This window comes from Coregonus lavaretus (genome assembly GCF_964263955.1).
Source record: "Coregonus lavaretus genome assembly, chromosome: 17".
Classification (NCBI taxonomy): Eukaryota; Metazoa; Chordata; class Actinopteri; order Salmoniformes; family Salmonidae; genus Coregonus; species Coregonus lavaretus.
Genome location: NC_140004.1, coordinates 16,521,697 through 16,539,860, shown reverse-complemented (window position 1 = coordinate 16,539,860; position 18,164 = coordinate 16,521,697). Strand labels below are relative to the sequence as shown.

Here is an 18,164-nt window from a genome sequence, read left to right as displayed (position 1 = left end):
TACGCATGCGCGTGATTTTATGACTCTAGAGTTACGTAAGGGCAAATGTGCCACTCCTCTGCGGGGAGACGCAGACAAAGAGAGAGAAGATTTAGAGACTAATAGTGTATTCTGGTTGTTAAATCGGCTGTTGTTTGACGATGAAACTGTTTTCTTGAGACCTATCGAATTGATAAACTAGAGATATGTTGACGGATTAAAAATAATTAAATAAATAAAATAAAATGTTATTGAGCTATTTATACTATTTCTGAGTTAAGTTTGCTTATTTCTTAGCGCGAATGTGAACGGAGGAGTATTGAATGGTTGAAATAACTCAGTGTGTGCATAAACTACTAAATTCTTGTCTGTTTCTTTGTTATTCTGTCATATGAGAGATGATAAGAAGGAGGAGGAGAGAGAGAGAGAGAGATGAATTGCTGACGTGTACATCACGCGACTGGGTGTGATGCGACAGGGTCTGCTGCAACGGATCCCGTCAAACTAAGGCCAGTACTGTTCTATTTACAAAACGTACCTTCCCATACAGGATATTTTGTGTGCCTAGCATATTTGATGTTGTGACAATTTGACAGGGACTTGGCAACAGACTGATCAACTGATGTAATTGCATACTGGAGTTTTCGTGAATGAGTTGGTTTGATTAGAGTTGTGTTGGGAATCGAGTACTGACATTATTCTGTAAAATTAAGGTCATTGGGTGCTTATTAAGCAATTGGTTTGTGAGTACTGTAGTGTTGCTGGATTATAGGTATTTTTTTTTTGGGATTGCTCTGAAGTTGACTACTTTCCTTTACTTTTCCTGATCGGATGTGGTAAGATTGCCACTAATTAATAAAATTGGTAAAATAAATTGAGAAAAAAAATATTATTCATAAATTGATTTATTAATTCATTGTTTAATAAAAAATAAAAAATATATTATTATTTTTTATTTTTTATTAATAATTAAAGGGAGGAAACTATAAGCTATATAGTCTAAAATAATAAAATAATTCACAATAAAGGAATATAAAACAGTTGTTACAATGGGGAAAAAGGACATCAAGACTATGAAGGTAATTACACCTGTTGATATAGTACAAAATAGTAATCCTTTAGTTAATGGTATTGCAAGGTTATCTGGAAAATGGAATAAACGTTGGCCTGACATTGAACAACCATGGCCAGTGGAAGGGACTCTTAACCCTGACGTCATCAACATAATGAAAGAGCTTCTGTCAATTCATAAAGCAGTTCAAAAGAAAGGGACAAAAAGGGAACAACGTAAAGAAAAGAGACAAAGAGAGCTGGGTGTTCTTAAGCTGTTTGAAAATGAAGGACAAAAACTGATAAAAGATACCAGCGATAAAAGAAACAAAGGTATAGAGAAAATTGTAAATGCAGTGAAGGTGACAGAAAAACTAATGACAGAAGTCAGTACACCTTTCTCACATACGGATTCAGCAAAAAGACCCCCACCTTATGAGAAAGAAGTAGAGTTTAAGGACGTCTATCCTCAGCTTCCAGTGATCATTCAGGAGGGTGATTATTGCATCAGAGATGAAGATGAACGAATAATAGAGAGAGGACAAGCAGAAACGACCATAAAAATGAATCCAAACTCCAGAAGTAAGAAAAAAACGAGATATCTGGAAACTAAGGGTGGAATGAGGTTCAGGAGGATGGAACTTGATGATGATGATCAGAGTGATTCAGAAGAGATCATGGGTGGATATGACCCTGTGATCAGACGGAGGTTGGCCAGAGCGGAAAGAAGGGGTGATGGATGTTTCAAGAAGAAGAATACAAGAGATTCGAGTTCTGATGAAAGTAAAGATGGAGACAGCGATGAAGACTTGGAGATTAAAGGTGCTTCATATTCAAGAGGATTTTATCCTACAATGACTAGCACAGAAGAAATAGAAAGAGATATAGACCGATGCGTATCATGCCTGGATAAAGCGAATAATTTAGAAGAAGTAAGAGAACTGGAACAACAACTCAAGAAGCTGAAGATACAGAAGAAGAAACTGCTGAGAAAAGGAGCCCAAGAATTGGAGAAAAAGTATACATTAAGGCCAAGACAAGGGAGCACCAGTAAGAAGATGTTGCCAGTCATCATTCGAGGACAAAACCTAGAATATAAGCCTTTGCAAAATACCGATATGTCAGATATACTTGAGAAGCTGCCTACTCTTCAAGATGGAGCCTATCCTTGGATTTCAAAATTGGAAGAAATTACGGTGGGAGCACAATCAGCCATAGGAGACATTAAGAGACTTTTGGCTAATCTCCTTGGGATTCCAGATATGGAAGAAATATTTCAGAGAGCGGGACTCAATAGATATGTGGGGACTGCAGTGAATGATCCTGAATTGTTGGCTGCAAGTAGGAACCGTCTGTGGAGAGCACTGAAAGATACGTTTCCAACAAATGTGCATCCTGATAACATTCTGATTGACCCACTAGGACAACAAGAAAATCCGAGAGCCTATGTGTCAAGAGTCCATCAAGTGTGGAGAAATATTACTGGAAGTCATATTGAGCAGTCAATTTTGAGAGCTAAACTGCAGATGGGACTGCCCTCACCAGTAAGGAGCAAACTGGCAGAGGTGGTTGGACTTGGAAGCATGACAAAAGGCGTCTATACAGATCATATAGCCCATCAAGTGGATCTGTAAAGGAAAAAGGAACACAACCAGAAAGAACAGGACCAAGAAACACTCAGAAAACTCAATCAAATACAACTGGGGGGAGAATAAGAAGGAGAAGAAAAGCTTTGGTTATGAAGAATCAGTGTGCACCAAATCAACAATCACTGCCACAGCTTCAACTGAACAAGGTCAAATGCAATTGTACCAGCCACAACTAGTGGTACAAGTTGTTTCATATCCATAGATAGTTTCTGGACTGAAAGAATTGGAGAGGAAGAGGACGAGAAGACTTAGGAAGAGGAGGAAGATTTAAGCCATACTTCCAGCAATCTCCAGAAGTGTGTTACAGTTGTGGACAGGTTGGTGACTTTGCTGTGAGTGCAATGGGCCAGGAGGAAACACAAGAGGGAATTTCAGAGGAAGATACAGGAGCAAGTGAAGATCATCTGGAGGACAGGTGAACCCTTACAGGGACAAGGAGCAAGGATTCTAGGGGTGCCTAGAAGATCCGAAAGGGGGGTGTCAGCTGGTAGCACCAGTTAGGAAAAATATCCAACAATTGAAGTGAAAATAAACAAAGGACCATGGGAGGTGATGATGGATAGCGGAACTGCTTTTATCTGTGTTCAGCCTGAAGAGGTTACACATCTCACTATGTAAAATCAACTAATTGGGATAGGGATTTGAGGGAGTAAAACAGTTGATTACTCTTAAGGAACCAATTGAGCTCTGCTATAAAAATCAAAAAATTACAATACCCATACTGGTATCAGAACATATACCTATTGTATTGTTGGGAAGAGATGCATTGTGTAAGTTGAACTGTAAAATAAGATGTACACCAGACGGCTGTCTGGTAGAAGTGCCAAAGGAAAAGGTTTACCAATTGTTGATGATGACAGAAATAGATTTGTCTTTAGTATTCTGGATTGGAAATCTCAGTGAAGATTCTTTAAAGAAGGCTAAGGTTAGGAGAAAGATTACAAAGGAGTATGGTTTTTGGGAATCATATTTGCTTGAAAAGGTTGATTATATCATAGGAAGGAGGACAATCTGTCTGAAAAATAATGTTAAAAGGGGGTGACTGTTATTCTTGGTTACATTCCTACACCAAGAGGTGAATAAGATGTCAAACTAGGCTAAAAGATGCTCAATCGTTTGCCAAGTCTGTGTGTAAAGAAGTCATAAGCAGGTGGGGACTTCCCGATCACATATCTTAAAATTAGAGGGAAAGGAATTTGTGGATAAATCAGTGAAATGGTTTTTGAAAGTTAGGAGAAAAGTCAGATTAAAAAGTTAAGAAAACGAGGGTTGAAGGAACTCTAGGACAGTCAGCTAAGCTTCAATGTTAGTAGTAAGAGAGAGAGAACAGTGGTGAAGGGAAATTTAGAGTTCAGTGGGAAGATAGATATGGCAGGAGTTTAGATCTGTTAGGAGCAGTTGCATTGAGAAAGTATGCGTTGCTGAATGATAAGAGAAGCTTGAGGTTGATTGCAGTATCTATATGTACAATCAATAAGTGCATCGATGATGTCGTCCCCACAGTGACCGTACGTACATACCCCAACCAAAAGCCATGGACACATCAATACACTACATTCTCATGTTCTTAGTGTATTAGGAAATCTAATGGGTTTTACAGTAGCAGTGTCATAGGAAATGCACTATAAACACTTTTTTGATCATAAATACACCCCAATGCCTCCTGAATTGCAATGCTGCAGGAGCTGTAAAAGGCCTGGAATTGTACAACTTCAAAAAGCCATGGAGACGCTGTGCCACTGACAGAATTTCTCCTTTCTGTAATTTACGCTTGAGATATGAGTTAATGAGCAGAGCCATTTCCTCTGGGTTCTGCAGGGGGATATTTACTGTAATAGTTCCTATGTGTAATGATAACTGACAGTACAGTAAACTCCAAGCCCACTCCAAGACAACAAGGGAAAACACTCTCTGATGCACAATTCTGTTTTTTAGGCAGTGGAGATTTCCAGTTATTTTTTACCTCTCATACTCCCACCTTCAGAAATACTTACAGGCAATCATGTTAAGGCAATGTCAATGCATGCATGGATTATAATAAAAAGTAATGCATTTGGATACATATTTCTACCAAAAATATTGTTATTATTGTAAACTTGTTTTCTAATAAATGTTGCTTATGTTCCTGCTTTTTCAAAGGGATGGCTCCAGAGGTCTGATCTCCACGACCTGAAGAAGAGAGGAAGAGTTGCCCATCCTCAGGACACCTCAAAGACACAGCCTTGGCCAGAGGAGACCCTATAAGAGCAGCACTGGTAACTAACATCACTGAGGTGTCTAACTGCCCCCGCTGTGGCGTTCCTGACTACCCCATGCTGAAAGATGTCCTCTACAGGAGGAAGACTGACCTCACCTACAAGTAAGGAGATATTATTATTATCTTCGTATAACCACACTGTTGAACGGCTTGTATGTATTTAGAGATGGATCTGGACCCAACCAAGGAAATATAATTTTCTATCAGGTAATAGGACATGTTTTGGTGCATAGTTGCCAGTACAACTGGTTATAAAGGTACAGTATGTCCAGAATCCAGTGTTACTCTATCCATCATTTGTTTATTGAGTCCCCTGTTTTGGTCATAGCTCTCATATTCTAACTCAACAAGGCAAGCAGGAGTTGCACTCTCATCACATTTGCCTTAAAAACAAAGTGTGTCTCTGAAAAGGAGGAACCTATAATGTTATTACTTTGCCTCCTCCTGAGACTCACGGCATGGAGTGTCTGGGCTGGGCTGTCTGTCGGCTGGCTGCTGCCTCTCTGTCTGTGTCCTCTGGTTCCTCTCATTGTAGCTGTTCTTTATCATAATGCATGGCATCTAAAGAGCCACTCAGAGAGAGGAGGAGAAGGCAAGCCATGATGGGCTACTGAGACTGCTGGAGTTGAGCAATACATTTGTCTTAATGTGACCAGGGATAGGAGTAGTGCTCGCCTGTGTCATGGCAGTGTTACAGTGGGAGCCCTCGTACTTAGGACAGTGGAATCACTGGGTTTGCCAAGGGCTTTAGTTTGGATAGTCCACTTAGGCATGCATTTGACATGAATGACAAGCCATTAAGAAATCATCAACATCTTTGATGATTCCCTAATTTAATTGTAATTGTTGACATATGAGCTCTCTAAAGAGTTTCTTTGTATTAGTCATACTGGGTGGTTTTACCTGAGACAGCTCATGTAAAGGTGAAGGAAGAGGACTGTAATACACTTATCTTACAGAGCCTGAGGGTCTTTTTAACAGCACACCTCTTGGTTGATTTGATGGTTAGATATCAGATGAGAGGGAGGTTATAGATATGCAAGGCTGGTGGTCTAAGTGTGTTTCTACAGACTACAGATTATGGTGTGTGGGTGTGTGGAGTTTACGGTCTCTGATGTTTACATCTATATCTCTTCCTTCCTCAGAGTGGTTCGCTTCCCCTGGCAGATGAGTGAGGACAAGGTGCGGCGTGTCCTGCTGGAAGCACTGACAGTATGGAGTGAGGTCATACCCCTCACCTTCACTGAGGTCAGCAGTGGAAAGGCTGACATTGTCATCGACTTCACCAGGTACGCATGTGTGTACAGTAAGTGTATTCAAATGTCAGTACAGTAGTACAGTATGTGTATTCAAATGTCAGATTTTAAGTTACTGGTCTGCCAGCACTTTCCTGATATGGATCTCTATTGTAGGTACTGGCATGGAGATAACCTGCCCTTTGACGGCCCTGGGGGAATTCTAGCCCATGCCTTCTTCCCCAAGACCCACAGGGAGGGCGACATCCATTTTGACTATGATGAAGCATGGACCCTTGGCAACTACATGGGTGAGTGTTTGCTTGGCAGGGAACATGCAGGAAGTATGAAGAGTTGATTTACATAGAGCTCTATGTAAAATGAGTACAGTCAGGAAGTAGTTGTCAGCTCTGTGGTTGTACTGTGTATCCCCGTAGGTGTGACCCTCTCCCTGATTCCACTGCAGGCACAGACCTCCTCCAAGTGGCTGCTCATGAGTTCGGGCATGTTCTGGGCCTGCAGCACTCCTGGGAACCGGGTGCAGTGATGTCCCCCTATTACAGCTTCTCCTATCCCCTGGAGCTGAGCGAGGATGACAAGCTGGGGATCCAATACCTGTACGGCCCTCGTCTACATGTCCCGCCCCCACCTCCACTATCACCACCGCCACAAATCACCACAGAGACCAATGAGATCATTAGTAGTATTGTGAGTGTTAATCTTGCCATTCATATTTTTTGAGGCGCTGCACAGGCAAATAAAAATAATATAAGACATAAAATACAACTGAGATACTAGCCACACAAGAATACACATGATATGACAGTATGGAGATGCACTAGTGATCCTCTTTCTGTCTCCAGCCTGACGTCTGCCAGACAGACTTTGATGCTGTGTCTATGATCCGTGGAGAGCTGTTCTTCTTTAAATCAAGCTATGTGTGGCGCATTCGGGAGGGGCGGCTGGAGGCGGGCTACCCCGCTCTGGCATCCTGCCATTGGAGGGGGATTCCAGAGAGCATTGATGCTGCCTTTGAAGACCAATCAGGGAATATCTGGTTCTTTCAAGGTGTGTGACAGAGATATTGGTTGTTTATGCTGTGGTTAGTCATGTCTTGTGAGAATAGGGTTAGATAAGCCCCAAGTTGAATACAGACAAGTAAATATACAGTGAGGGAAAAAAGTATTTGATCCCCTGCTGATTTTGTACGTTTGCCCACTGACAAAGAAATGATCAGTCTATGATTTTAATGGTAGGTTTATTTGAACAGTGAGAGACAGAATAACAACAAAAAATTCCAGAAAAACGGATGTCAAAAATGTTATAAATTGATTTGCATTTTAATGAGGGAAATAAGTATTTGACCCCCTCTCAATCAGAAAGATTTCTGGCTCCCAGGTGTCTTTTATACAGGTAACAAGCTGAGATTAGGAGCACACTCTTAAAGGGAGTGCTCCTAATCTCAGTTTATTACCTGTATAAAAGACACCTGTCCACAGAAGCAATCAATCAATCAGATTCCAAACTCTCTACCATGGCCAAGACGAAATAGCTCTCCAAGGATGTCAGGGACAAGATTGTAGACCTACACAAGCCTGGAATGGGCCACAAGACCATCACCAAGCAGCTTGGTGAGAAGGTGACAACAGTTGGTGCGATTATTCGCAAATGGAAGAAACACAAAATAACTGTCAATCTCCCTCGGCCTGGGGCTCCATGCAAGATCTCACCTCGTGGAGTTGCAATGATCATGAGAATGGTGAGGAATCAGCCCAGAACTACAAGGGAGGATCTTGTCAATGATCTCAAGGCAGCTGGGACCATAGTCACCAAGAAAACAATTGGTAACACACTACGGCGTGAAGGACTGAAATCCTGCAGCGCCCGCAAGGTCCCCCTGCTCAAGAAAGAACATATACAGGCCCGTCTGAAGTTTGCCAATGAACATCTGAATGATTCAGAGGATAACTGGGTGAAAGTGTGGTGGTCAGATGAGACCAAAATGGAGCTCTTTGGCATCAACTCAACTCGCTGTGTTTGGAGGAGGAGGAATGCTGCCTATGACCCCAAGAACACCATCCCCACCGTCAAACATGGAGGTGGAAACACTACGCTTTGGGAGTGTTTTTCTGCTAAGGGGACAGGACAACTTCACCGCATCAAAGGTACGATGGACAGGGCCATGTACCGTCAAATCTTGGGTGAGAACCTCCTTCCCTCAGCCAGGGCATTGAAAATGGGTCGTGGATTTGTATTCCAACATGACAATGACCCAAAGCACATGGCCAAGGCAACAAAGGAGTGGCTCAAGAAGAAGCACATTAAGGTCCTGGAGTGGCCTAGCCAGTATCTAGACCTTAATCCCATAGAAAATCTGTGGAGGGAGCTGAAGGTTTGAGTTGCCAAACGTCAGCCTCGAAACCTTAATGACTTGGAGAAGATCTGCAAAGAGGAATGGGACAAAATCCCTCCTGAGATGTGTGCAAACCTGTTGGCCAACTACAAGAAACGTCTGACCTCTGTGATTGCCAACAAGGGTTTTGCCACCAAGTACTAAGTCATGTTTTGCAGAGGGGTCAAATACTTATTTCCCTCATTAAATTGCAAATCAATTTATAACATTTTTGACATGCGTTTTTCTGGATTTTTTTGTTGTTATTCTGTCTCTCACTGTTCAAATAAACCTACCATTAAAATGATAGACTGATCATTTCTTTGTCAGTGGGCAAACATACAAAATCAGCAGAGGATCAAATACTTTTTCCCCTCACTGTACATGTAGGCATACAAGCAGTAAAATGACTGCATTATAGCGTTATGCCCTTTTTGGTTACCCAGAAAAGGGTTCTTCCAAGACCAAATTCAACAACCTTAAGTAGGGCATGTCAAGAGTGACTAGAGTGTTGAATAGCCAAGAGTTATGGAAACTATGAAAACATAGCCCAGATCCTTGAAGGGCCACAGCGGGGGCATCTACTGTATAAAGTTCTCTCTCTGTCTCTTGCAGGTCAAAGCTACTGGGTGTTTGATGCAGAGAGACAGATCACAGGGCCAGACCCTGTGCAGAGGCTAGGCCTGTCAGTCTCCCACATCCAGGCAGCCCTGTGCAGGGGCCAGGACAGCAACTATAACACCTACTTCTTCAAGTCAGGCAGCTACTGGAGGTTCAGCCCCAAGGAGAACCGTGTGGACTCTGTCTACCCTCGCAACATGCAGGACTGGAGCGGCATCCCCAGTGATGTTGATGCAGCCTTCAAGGACCAATACGGTAAAAATCTTATGAATTAATCACCCAATCAGCTTTCAATTTAGAATTTTAGAATATTGATAACTGGCAGTTGGGACATTGAGTGCGCAAACATCACTATGTTTGATGTACAGTTACAAGATGACATGGTGTTATACCCTGGGTTGTCCTGAACAGATGAGCCTATGTTTGTTGTATTGTGAATAAAATTTGCAGCGGTCCACGCATCTGAATGAACTTAAGACTCCGTTCTATGCGCACCAAAATTACGATCTGCTTCTCTGAACTGCCTTGTGAAAGCCTAACACTGTAACATCATATTAGATAATTTAGCTAGTCATGTTGGCAATAGAACAAGCTTTCAAATTATGCCCACCTGACCTAGATTGTGATTTATAATGGACCGTTTTTGGATTGCGTAAACAACAACAGTAATTATGGAAAGGCAGGGATGCAGGGCTGTGATCCAAACAAAACAAATACAAGTGTGCTTGCTCTAGTTCCTTAACGGCACAGCTAGGAGAGATAAAAAAAGTTGAAGACACTTCTTTGAGTCATAAAAGTGCATTGAAATGACTTAAGAACTGTGCACACTTTGGAGAGGTGTGTGGCCACTTGGAGACCCCAGTTAGTCCTCTCACTCAAACCCTTGTCATTTTTTTTGTCTTATGTTGCACCTACCCCACATTTCCAGGAAAATATCATGTTACTGAATGTATCCAGAATATTTTCAGATGTCGTTATCAATAAATGCAGCATACAGTAAATGTAAAATGCACATAAAATCAACAGTGTAATGTTTGGATTCAGTCTTGTGTTAAGTGAACTGTTGTGTCGTCACCTTTAGTCTAATAATATTTCCATAATCTCCAAACTGTTCTTTACTACCATGGTTATGCATATGTTTTCCATATTTCTTCTGTAAGAAACATTTCATTTTAGCCCTGTCCATATAGACCAATTCCCACGAGTGATCTTTTTTTCATTGACAGGCTATGTCCACCTTATCCGAGGGAGGCAGTACTGGAAGTTTGATCCTGTGGAGATGAATTTACTACAGGGGTATCCTCGCTATATTGGAATGGACTTCTTTGGTTGCAGAAATGCATGAATAATCATTATTAAGTGATGCTGCTATCTAAAGATCAAACCCAAGTCCAAGTCTAGTCCAACCATGCTCTCGTCCTTATGGTCTTTTCAAATACAACATTGTAATGTTGTGCATTTTTGGGAACAAGACCAGTGCATCTACAGAGGCCTCTTCATCTTCATTAAAATGTTGAAGAAACTAACTATTTAGAGAGAGACTTTATTACTTTACTTGAGTGAGTTCCAAAAAATTAGTGTTCTTCCTCCAAATATGTTTGTTTACACATGATCTTAACACTTTGAATGGACTAGATCCTTTTTTCTTCTCAGGAAAACACTAATTCAAATGTTTCCTCAGAGTTTGGACATCATGTGCAGCTATGTACTTGTATTCATTTGTTACTGGGTTCGGTTCTATGGTCAGAAGTTGCGTTGTTCAAGACCATGGGCTGAGAGGACAGTGCCATCTACAGTGCAGTACCAGCCCATTGCAGGAGGTTGTTTTTAACTATATTATATGACGTATAATTTACTCCAGAGATGTTACAGCATAAACATGTTTGCGTTGTTCTTAAAGGGAAATATGTCTAAGGCACTGCAATTAAGGTGCTAAATCTGGAAATCACTGACAATCAGGGGCACTTTTTGTTCTCAAATGTTATGAACATTTACTCACGGTCTTACATGTATGACATCAAGTACATTATCGCGTCACATTTATGTTCTCTCTAAGATAACTATACTTAATTCAATAATGTTCCATCCATGGTGCTCTCAGTCAGTGCAAAGGGATGGAGTGAACTTGGTGCTGCATTATGTGAATCTAAGCCATGAGGATACGTAATTTTTTGGTGGGCCATTCACAGCAGTTTGTCAGTGCAGGACATTTGATATATCTGCTTTACTGTAAATATGTATTTCTGATATTTTGTGTTTGACAGCCAATAGCTGCAGCCTGGCAGATTACTCGTTTTTAGTCTTTGTCTTCTAACATTTTGGGTGTTGACTATAGAGCTCAGAATGATTTCGGGACATCATTTACCTTTAATTAAAATAGCCATTATATCTGTTCTAGTTACATCTTTATGTTTTAACATGTTTTTCTACTCAAATGTCACATTTACTATGTAAATACAAATATATGAATTCTGGACTGTGTTTTGGTACAAATAAAATATTTCAGCTTGAGTACATTGTCCATTTTTATTAATCAGATAGATAAATAGATTGATTGATAAATATAAACTGAACAAAAATATAAATGCAACATGTAAAGTGTTGGTCCCATGTTTCATGAGCTGAAATAAAAGATCCCAGAAATGTACCATACGCACAAAAAGCTTATTTCTCTCAAATGTTGTGCACAAAGCTGGGTGCTGAGCCGTGTGGTGCCAGGACAACAACCTCTCCCTCAACGTGACCAAGACAAAGGAGATGATTGTGGACTACAGGGAAAAAAAGAGGTTCTGAGCACGCCCCCATTCTCATCGACGGGGCTGTAGTGGAACAGGTTGAGAGCTTCAAGTTCCTTGGTGTCCACATCACCAACAAACTATCATGGTCCAAACACACCAAGACAGTCGTGAAGAGGGCACGACAAAGCCTATTCCCCCTCAGGAGACTAAAAAGATTTGGCATGGGTCAGATTTGGTGTGTGTTCAGTTACGGTTGGGCACGGTGTTAGGAGACTGATGGTTTCTCGACACTGATTATTTGTTTACATAGCAGGTTAGGATCATTTACGTGGCAGGTTAGGAAAATGAATGTGGCAGGTTAGGTGAATTAGCGTGGCAGGTTAGGAGAATGAGGTTAAGGTTAGGAAAAGGGTTAGGGTTAGGCTTAGCTACAATGCTACAGAAAAAAATGGCCACGGACCAATGACGAGCATCAATGGGTGTAACTTGATATCAAGAAACCCCGATATCAGAAAACACCCCTAATTGCGGTCTGCAATTACACCCTTCTCGACCTACCGGATCAATACAAATGTATCACAGGCGTAAACTAGTATCTTCCGACCATGGCTCATAGCTTAACTCAAGATTATTACCAGATTCCTTCCATTACCAGAGTGTACACTACAGCTTGCATTTTGGCTACAGCTGCGGTGGTAAGCGACTGACTAGTGGCATCTAGCAGCAGGCTTGCAGGAAACAGAATGCAGAACAGACGGTGCATAGGCTGTTCTCTCTGCTACCGCAAGGCAAGCAACTTACAGTTAGTGAGTGCATACATTTTTCATACTGGCCCCTGTGGGAATCGAACCCACAAGCCTGGCGTTGCAAGCGCCATGCTCTACCAACTGAGCTACAGTTGACATCATAGAGCAACATTCTAGTTGTAACCATGGTGAAGCTATATAGTGTTTGTTTACATTTACTTTGTTGCAAAACATCTGTGTAAAACAAGCTTATATTTTGGGTTCTGATGGGGTATGGCAGGAGGAACTACGCTCATGAGGCATTTATAAGTAATATTCTTCAAGAATTGCCCCTTTAAGATGCTAAGCTTGGTTTGAAACCCAAGAGTGGCCTCCACTTTCACACACACACACAGGGATGTTTTCCTTACCGCCCCTCAGCCTGTAGTGCCACAGAGCTGACCCAAGCCAGACTCTTGCCAGTGTTGGTGAGACTCCAGGCAGCTAAACCCTGGATAGCCTCAGGACAGTGAAGTTCACAGAGAGCCTCCACCAGCATCACCAGAGGAGCCTCCAACTCTGGACCCGGAGTGCTGCTGTTCTTGTGCATAGTCTACACATGTTGTATTCGGTGCATGTGACAAATACAATTTGATTTGATTTTGATAGGATGTTTTGAAGCATTTGGTTCAAGAAAGAATATGGGTAGTTGACATGACGGCCCTTTTTTTTGTCCATGATGGCAAACACAAATATAACTGTACTTAAATTGGCTAAAATTGTGATATAATACTAAAAGCTTTGTTTCTTTACTGGGATCATGAGTATATTCATGCAGTGTAGCCTATTATTTGTTTTCTTAAAATGTTGAACCAAACGTGACAATTTTCCAATGGTGTGACTGTCCCAGGTAAGGTGGTGGAACTTTGAACTTAAGTAAATTAATGAAAACATTTATAAAATTCCCTTCAGCTATACTATTTTAGTCATAACACAAGTCTATTTAAAAAACAATAGTCCCCAAGTCTATTAATGATATTTCCAAATTATTTCAAAGGTTTTGATTGATTACATTTTGTCCCTAAAAACAATGTCCACTCGGTGTGAGTGACACAATTCTGTGATTAAATAATGAGAAAACATTTGGGCACCATTGAGCTGGGGAGAGTTCTCTTGCAATGAGGAAGTACAGAAGAGCACATGGCCTGAACAGATTGTAAGTTTTATCAGAAATAGTGCACTTCTCTGCCATTGCGATAAAAGGAGTCAGTTTCTTAGTCCTTTGGTGTGATGCCTTTTGAATGTATATATGAAAATAATAATACTTTTTTGACAATTGAAGTATAAAAAGCAATGAAAACATGTTGTGGTGAAATCATATGGAAGGCTTACTGTTAACAAAATGGCCCAAAATGGACCATACAGCCTGAGATTTCCAACAGTGTGACATCTTTTTTCGCTTGGTGTGACATGAAGATGGTATATCCCATTAATAAACTTATATAATTACCTTTTAAGACTCATGTTTCATCAAATAACACTTATTTGCGTTAGACCTACTTGTATCCTGTTGCAATTTTGAACGATTTTAGTGATTATGAGTGCAATATTTATGTATTAATTATCCCAAGCATGGTTTCTCACTTTTGGCAGGTGAACATTGCTCCAGCAACCTCTGGGTCTGTCTCTGCCCCCTGGGGAGGGTCTAGTTCTTTTACCTGGCCCTAGTGATGGTACAGGCAGATATTGTCTGTGGTGCTCCCATTCCTGGTTCTCACTCCCTGCATTAGACCATCCATCCCCTTGGTCCCTCTCTGTCTGTCCTACCAGTTTCACTCCTGACTGATTGGTATACGTCATCCACCCTGGGAGGGCCCCCATCAGGCGTGCCTCTTTTGGCGACTGTTCCCCCCCCTTGCTCTACATGATTGATCCTGCCATATTCTTGTCCCAAAGATTAAGCAATGCAAGTCTTATTACACACGGTCGGTACTTTGAAACTGTGAATGGTTTATTAAATCAGTTATGGTTCCATTTATCACTCCAATGTTACTTGGACAACTGTGGCAATTCTAGTGCTAAGATATGCAAACAATTTCTGACCTTTGGGGACAGGTTGCATTTACCAGACCCAAAAACCATACAGGGTGCTGTCGGGTGCCCCTGGCCACTTTTGGTGACCCTTTGTGGCACTGGCATCTCATTCGAATGTCTTCCCTATCAACTTTCGATGGTACTTTCTGTGCCTACCATGGTGACCACGGGTAACGGGGAATCAGGGTTCGATTCCGCAGAGGGAGCCTGAGAAATGGCTACCACATCCAAGAAAGGCAGCAGGCGCGCAAATTACCCACTCCCAATTTGGGGAGGTAGTGATGAAAAATAACAATACAGGACTTTCGAGTCCCTGTAATTGCAATGAGTACACTTCAAATTCTTTATTGAAGATCCATTACTGATGTTTAGAGCAGATGTTTAGAAGCATTTTTACAGTGGTAAGAAACGTATGTTTTAACAGTAAAATTTGACTGCCTGTTGTGTATTGTCATTCAGTGTGACGTAATGTCCTATGGGCTGACGCCAATAAAGGGAAGGAAAAAATACACAAGTAAGAACATGATTACTGATTTAAAGACAGAAGTAACTAAATAATGTATTGTCTATTTGGGAATCCTTAAACCTTTATAGTAACATTAATTGTAATGGCACACCAGAGGACAAATTCAAGGCACTAATGTATGAAACGGTTCATTAAATTAGATATAAACTCAACATTGAAGCTGGCCATATAACATTTTGAGTTGTTGAGACATAGTTTATTGTAACTATATGTTTTTTATACTTATGCCCGAGACGATACCGGGGTGCCGGGATCCGGTGGCGGTCCACTTGTCGTCGATACCTGGAGGTGGTCTTGAGAAGAGCCGACCGGGCTCTCCTCCAGGTATGACGACAGCGGCAGACAAACATCTGGGCCGAGGGTATGCCGACCTCTTCCTCTTGCTCCGGGAAGAGTGGGGGCTGATAACCCAAGGAACATTCAAAGGGCGAAAGACCTGTGGCAGACCAGGGAAGGGTGTTGTGGGCGTATTCAACCCACACTAGTTGCTGGCTCCAGGTGGTGGGGTTGGCGGAGACCAGGCAGCGCAGAGTCGTCTCCAGGTCTTGGTTGGCTTGCTCTGACTGGCCGTTGGACTGAGGGTGGAAACCGGAGGACAGGCTGGCTGACGACCCAATGAGTGTGCAGAATGCCTTCCAGAACAGGGTAGAGAACTGAGGACCCCGGTCGGAGACCATGTCCACTGGGAGTCCATGGATCCGGAAGATGTGCTGCACCATGAACTGGGCCGTCTCTTTGGCGGAGGGTAGCTTGGGGAGAGGAATGAGGTGGGCGGCTTTGGAAAACCGGTCCACAACTGTCAGGAAGGCGGTGTGCCATCAGACGGGGGAAGACCAGTGACAAAGTCTAGGGATATGTGAGACCAGGGACGGTGAGGAACAGACAGAGGTTGGAGGAGACCAGCCAGAGCTTGCTGAGGAGTCTTTTTCTGCGCACAGATCGTGCAGTGGGTGACAATCGCGGAGACGTCAGGAACCATGGTAGACACCAAAAACGTTGTCGCACAAAGGCCAGGGTCCGACGGGATCCCGGGTGGCAGACAAGCCTGGTGGAGTGGGCCCACTCCAGGACCGAGGAGCGGACAGCGTCAGGAACAAATATCCGGTTATCTGGGCCACCCCTGGGGTTCAGCTGGGAATGCTGCACCACCCAGACCTCCTTCCCTATTCCCCACCTGAGTGCCGTCGCCAAGCACGAGGTGGGAAGGATGGTCTCGGATTCCGGGGTTGTAGCCACGGGGCTATAGTGGCGTGACAGTGCATCTGGCTTGACATTCTTGGATCCCGGTCGGTATGAGAGGGAGAAGTTGAACCAGGTGAAAGGCAGAGCCCACCTAGCTTGTCTGGAATTGAGATGCTTGGTGGTACGGAGATATTCCAAGTTCTTGTGGTCTGTCCACACAATGAACGGATGTTCCGCCCCCTCCAGCCAGTGCCTCCACTCCTCCAATGCCATCTTCACTGCGAGAAGCTCACGGTTCCCCACATCGTAATTCCTCTCTGTGGTGTTGAGGCGATGGGAGAAGAAGGCGCAGGGATGTAACTTGAGGTCCAGGGCCGAACGCTGGGACAGGACCGCCCCCACTCTGACATCTGAAGCATCGGCCTCCACCACGAACTGGCGGGACGGGTCAGGATGAACCAAGATGGGGGCAGTGGTGAAATGGTGTTTGAGGTCCCGGAACACCCGGTCAGCAGCTGGGGACCATGTGAATGGAACCTTGGGAGAGGTGAGTGCCGACAGGGGGGAAGCCAGGGTGTTGTAACCCCGGATAAAGCGGCGATAAAAGTTGGTGAATCCCTGGAAATGTTGCAGCTGCACTCTGGACGTAGGCTGGGGCCAATCCACCACAGCTCTCACCTTCCCGGGATCCATCTGTACACTCCCTGCAGCGATGATATAGCCCAGGAAGGGGATGGTGGAGCGATGGAATTCGCATTTCTCCACTTTCACAAAAAGCTGGTTCTCCAGGAGGCGTTGGAGGACCTGTCGGACGTGGATAGCGTGTTCTTGGGCAGAGCGGGAGAAGACGAGGATGTCGTCGAGGTAGAAGAAGACGAACCGGTTCAACATGTCGCGGAGAACATCATTAACCAGGGCCTGGAACACAGCTGGAGCATTGGTAAGGCCAAATGGCATGACCAGATTCTCAAAGTGACCGCTGGCCATGTTGGATGCAGTCTTCCACTCGTACTCCTCCAGAATCCGCTCCAGGTGGTAGGCGTTCCATAGGTCCAGCTTGGAGAACACATTGGCCCCCTGGAGCGGCTCGAAGGCCGAGGATATGAGTGGTAGCGGGTAGCGGTTCTTCCCCGTGATGTCGTTGATGCCCCGGTAGTCGATGCATGGGCGCAGGGTTTTGTCCTTCTTCTCCACAAAGAAGAACCCTGTGCCGGCAGAGGAGGCAGGAGGACGGATGAATCCGGCAGCTAGGGAGTCCTCAATGTAGGTCTCCATAGCCTTGGTCTCCGGACCCGACAGTGAGTACAGTCATCCCCGGGTCGGAGTGGTGCCTGGGAGAAGGTTGATTCCACAGTCATAGGTTCGGTGCGGTGGAAGCGAAGTGGCCTGGGCCTTACTGAACACCTCCCGGAGGTCCTGGTACTCCGCGGGAATGGTGGAGAGTTCCGAGGCAATTTCAGAGCCCCCAGGAAGACGTCCCGGGGCAGGCTGCGCTGACTTCAGGCAATGAGCGTGGCAGAACGGGCTCCAGCCCATGATGGCACCAGTAGACCAGTCAATAAAGGGGTTGTGTCGCTGGAGCCAAGAGAAACCCAATACCACGGTGTTATGATAAGTTTCTCTGGTATCAAGTAATTCAGGATGCAAGAATATACTTGTTGATGCAAAGTATTTAATTGCGTTGCCTCCTGTCATCCGAACTCTGGACAAAGGAAA

At 43.5% G+C, this 18,164-nt stretch overlaps 1 pseudogene across 1 annotated transcript; it reads left to right on the top strand.

Moving 5' to 3' along the window:
* Nucleotides 1–4,528: 4,528 nt before the first annotated feature.
* LOC311145046 (stromelysin-3-like) lies at nucleotides 4,529–10,528 on the top strand (annotated as a pseudogene). Its single transcript has 8 exons — nucleotides 4,529–4,546; nucleotides 4,818–5,037; nucleotides 6,081–6,224; nucleotides 6,348–6,481; nucleotides 6,637–6,878; nucleotides 7,034–7,238; nucleotides 9,178–9,438; nucleotides 10,410–10,528. The product of its transcript is annotated as a stromelysin-3-like (transcript).
* Nucleotides 10,529–18,164: the final 7,636 nt, after the last annotated feature.